Below are 4,446 nucleotides of genomic sequence, written 5' to 3' on the forward strand. Positions count from 1 at the left end.
AACCAGCCCAGCCGCCCCTCCATAACCTCCTCACCTGTAACCCTAGCCCAACCACCCCCCTACACGATCCCCCCACTCTCCCTCGTCTGCCCCCACCTCTCGATCCCGATCTGGATCGGGAAGGGGGGATTGAACCCGGCTCCGCCCCCTTCGCCCTTCGCCGTCCACCGTCGCCCGGAGCGCAGCCTCGACCATGCCGCCCCGCCTCGGGCGCCGCTGGACCGCATCGCCGACGCCAGCGCGCCACCCCACCCGGACCTCGCCATCGTCCTCCCCTGCGTCGCGACGTCCCCGGCTTCCTCCCCGCGCTCCATTGCCCTTTCCCTGCACCCCGCCGTGAGCTCCCCTCTCCTCCTCTCTTCCTCGCGTGCCCGCGGCCTCCTCATCGCGGCTCCGCTGGCCACCGCTGCGTCCGGCGCTCGCCCGCCACTGCTGCTGCTCGCGACCACCCGCGCCCGCCCGCGTGCTGCGCTCGCTACCTGCCCACATGCTGGGCTCGCGCCCACCAGCTTGCACGCGCTCCGGCCGCAGCCGCGCTCACCACGGCCCTGCCGCGCCCGCGCCTCCCCCCGCCCTGCTCCGTCGTGCTGCTCTGCTGCCGCGGCTCTGCTCTGCTCCACCAGCACCGCCGCCGCCCGTGCGGCCGCCCGCCTGCGCCGCGCCTAGCGCCGCCGACCGTCTACGCTGCCGCCTCCCTCGACCGTAGCCTTCCCCTGCTGCCCTCACCTCCGCCTGCCCTGCCGTGGCCGCCGGCCAGCCCGCGCGCTGCTGCCGCTGTTCGCCGGCCGCGCCCGCGCTGCCGCCTACTCCTTCCGGCCTCCCCTGTACGCCCGCTCTGTTACCCCTGCGGCCACCGCCGCACCTGCCGTCCCGCCCCGCCGTGGCCTCGTCGGCGCCGCGCCGACGCCCGCACCCGTGTCCCCCCGATTCGGGAGGTTACGCCCGCCCAGATGCGCCCCTGCGCCCGATCCGCTAGGGCCCCCGAGGCCAATGACAAGTGGGGCTCAGCCCAGAACGTTTTTTAAAAGGTTTTTTTAAAAATAAATAAATAAATAATAATTAGTTAGTTAATTAACTTAATTATTCCTGTTAATTAATCTAATTAAGCCTAATTAATTAACCTAATCACTTTAATTAAATTAACTGATCTTGTTTAATTAACGAAGTCAATGACTAGTGGGACCCACATGTCATTTGACTTAGTCAACTGACTGCTGACGTCATGATGACGTCAGAAACACTTTTCTGGGTAATGTTGATTAAATTAATTAAATGAATCCTAAAAATGATTTAAATCTTTTAAAATTGATATAAAATAAACCGTAGCTCGGATGGAAAAACTTTGTACATGAAAGTTGCTCAGAACGACGAGACGAACCCGGATACGCAGCCCGTTCGTCCGCCACGCGTCCCGAGCATAGCGAACACGCAACTTTCCCCCTTCGGTTCTACTGTCCGAAAACGCGAAACGCCGGGGATACCTTCCCGGATGTTTCCCCCCTTCGCCGGTATCACCTCCTACCGCGTTATGTCACACCCGGCACATCTTATTGCCTTGTTATGCTTTGTGGTGCTATGTTTGCTTTATATTTACTGTTTCTTCCCCCTCTTCTCTCCGGTAGACCCCGAGACCGATGCTGCCCTTGTGACCGACTACGTCGACGATGACCCCCCTCCTTGCCAGAGCAACCAGGCAAGCAAACCCCCCTTGAGCATTCCGATATCGCCCATTTCTTTCCCTCTCATGCTTGCATTAGAACTACTACTGCTTTCTGTATGATCCTACTCTGATGCATAGCCTGTTGTTGTTACCTGCTTTCATACCTTACCTGCTTATCCTAAACTGCTTAGTATAGGTTGGTTAGAGATCCATCAGTGACCCCACCTTGTCCCAGTTGCCCCGCTTTATGTTCGATGACTCGATCAACGTGATCGATGTCCAGGCCCCGACACCGCACATCACTTTCCCCTTTTGTTGCTCGACTTTGCAGAGTTACCATCGAGTGCCGAGGGTGGAACCTCATACATCACTCCTGATGAGATCTCTATAGTGTAGCTATACGGTCGAGGTCATCGAGGGTGATTTCCTCCTTAACCACTTCCGTTACCGCTCTGTCGTGCAACCCCTCAAGTGTGAACCTCTAGGATGGATCCTCTTACGTTCACCTTGATGATAACAACGAGTGGGATTCACCGGGGGTGATTCCTCAGGTTTTCCCCTTGGTGTTAGACACACAATTACTATGGTTACTACGACTTTACCCTGAGCCATGATACTATAGACGGGTCAATCCTGAGGGGTACCCGCGCGAGCTTATTAGCGAGTGATGTGGAGTCGGGTTGACCTGGAAGGTGCCCGCGAGATACTTACGAGGCGTGGCCGAGCATTCTTAGCCCTTGCCGCAAGTACTCGAGACGGGGCGACGGGGTCACATCGATCGTGAGTCTCTGCTCGTTACCGCGCGTTCCTAATCCACTATGATTTGGATATTTGATCCGAGGGGCCTCTGGCCTGATAGCACTAACCATCACGTGGGCATAGTATGGGCGTTCTGCGTCGTATACATCAGCCGAAGCTTAATAGACGTCAGCGACTGAGCGGCGCGCGCCCGGTTGGACTGCGTAAGCTCCTACCTTGTTGAAGGAGGTAGCTAGGTCTGCTCACCGGCCGCGTACGCAACATGCAGGAGTTCCTAGGGAGATGGCCCATGACCCCTAGGGGCATAGGATTTAGACCGGCGTGCTGGCCTCTTATTAAGCCTAGGTCGGGTTGCGGCGTATTGTTTGGCCGAGGCCGGGCATGACCCAGGAAAGTGTGTCCGACCGGAGTTAATCGAGCGTGGTGGGTAAGTTGGTGCACCCCTGCAGGGAAGAAAACATCTATCGATAGCCTGTCCTACGGTAACGGACACTTGGAGTTGTATCCCGATCGATACAACTAGAACTGGATACTTGTGATGAGAAATGGATTGTGATGAGAAAAGGATGGTGATGAGAATTGGATTGTGATGATAACTGGATAGTATGGCTCTGGGATTGCTTTCTCGCAGGGAGTCGAGAAAGGATCTCTGGCCGAGGTTGATAACACTTCTACTACTTTACTTTATGCTACTCTTCTCCCTCCTGTTGCTGCAAGATGGTGGTTTCCAGAAGATGCTAGTCTTCGATAGGACTAGCTTCTCCCCCTCTTATTCTGGCATTTCTGCAGCCCAATCCACATATACAACCTTCCTTTGATAATGTTGCATATGTAGTGTAGATCCTTGCTTGCGAGTACTTTGGATGAGTACTCACGGTTGCTTTGCTACTTCTTTTTCCCCCATACCCGATTGTTGCGACCAGATGACGGATCCCAGGAGCCAGACGACGCCACTGATGACTACTACTACCCGGAGGATGCCTACTACTACGTGGAGGCCGCCGACGACCAGGAGTAGTCAGGAGGCTCCCAGGCAGGAGGCCTTGCCTTTTCGATTGTTGCTGCTTTTGTGCTAGCCTTCTTAAGGCAAACTTGTCTAACTCATGTCTGTACTTAGATATTGTTGCTTCCGCTGACTCTTGTGTATTCAAGCTTATGTATTCGAGCCCTTGAGGCCCCCGGCTTGTAATATAAAGCTTGTATTATTTTAATTCGTGTCTAGAGTTGTGTTATGATATCTTCCCGTGAGTCCTTGATCTTGCTCGTACACATTTGCGTGTATGATTAGTGTACGATTGAATCAAGGGTGTCACAAGTTGGTATCAGAGCCAACTGCCTGTAGGTATCCCCCTTTCCAACTCCTTGGACGAAGTCGAGTCTAGTCACTACAAAAACTTTTACTAACATGGTTGTGTGGCTTACGGGCCCACGTCGCCATTGGGTGGTATTAGGGTCTTTTATTCCTCGTCTATACTCTGGGACTCTGATCTCTCTTCCTTTCGGGTTAAATGATTTTTCTAACTCTAACATTAGTATCTCGTAACTACATCCTCCCGCAGATCCCCTTATTTCAGATGATCGCCTACTGCATCAGAAGATTCCGAAGATACTCTATGATATTCTCCTGAGACTTTGTGCGTGTTGCCTTTGCAATTCCCTACCACCGAAATATCCTTATGGATAACTACACACACTTGCCAATATTACATTCTATCCCATTGATCTTGTTATTACAAGATGCCCTGAACTGCTCTCCTTTGTTCCGAGAATCCTTTGAGCTTACTGCCTTGCAGTTCCTTGTCACCTGAATACCCCTATGGATAACTTTGTGCACCTACCGAGTATCCGCTCACCCTCAGTTGATTCATGTACTTCACAAAAGTCTTCGTAATACCATTCGTTCTTGTGAAAATCCTCAACAGCCTATTGTTCTTGAATTTCTTGCTTGCTTGCATTATGGTTAATACCATAAGTCTAGTAATCTTATTGTCATCCTTTGCCTTTGTCATTTTGAGTCCGTTGATACA

Source organism: Triticum urartu, chromosome 4A, assembly GCF_056163025.1.
Source record: "Triticum urartu cultivar PI428250 chromosome 4A, HENAU_Tu73, whole genome shotgun sequence".
Classification (NCBI taxonomy): Eukaryota; Viridiplantae; Streptophyta; class Magnoliopsida; order Poales; family Poaceae; genus Triticum; species Triticum urartu.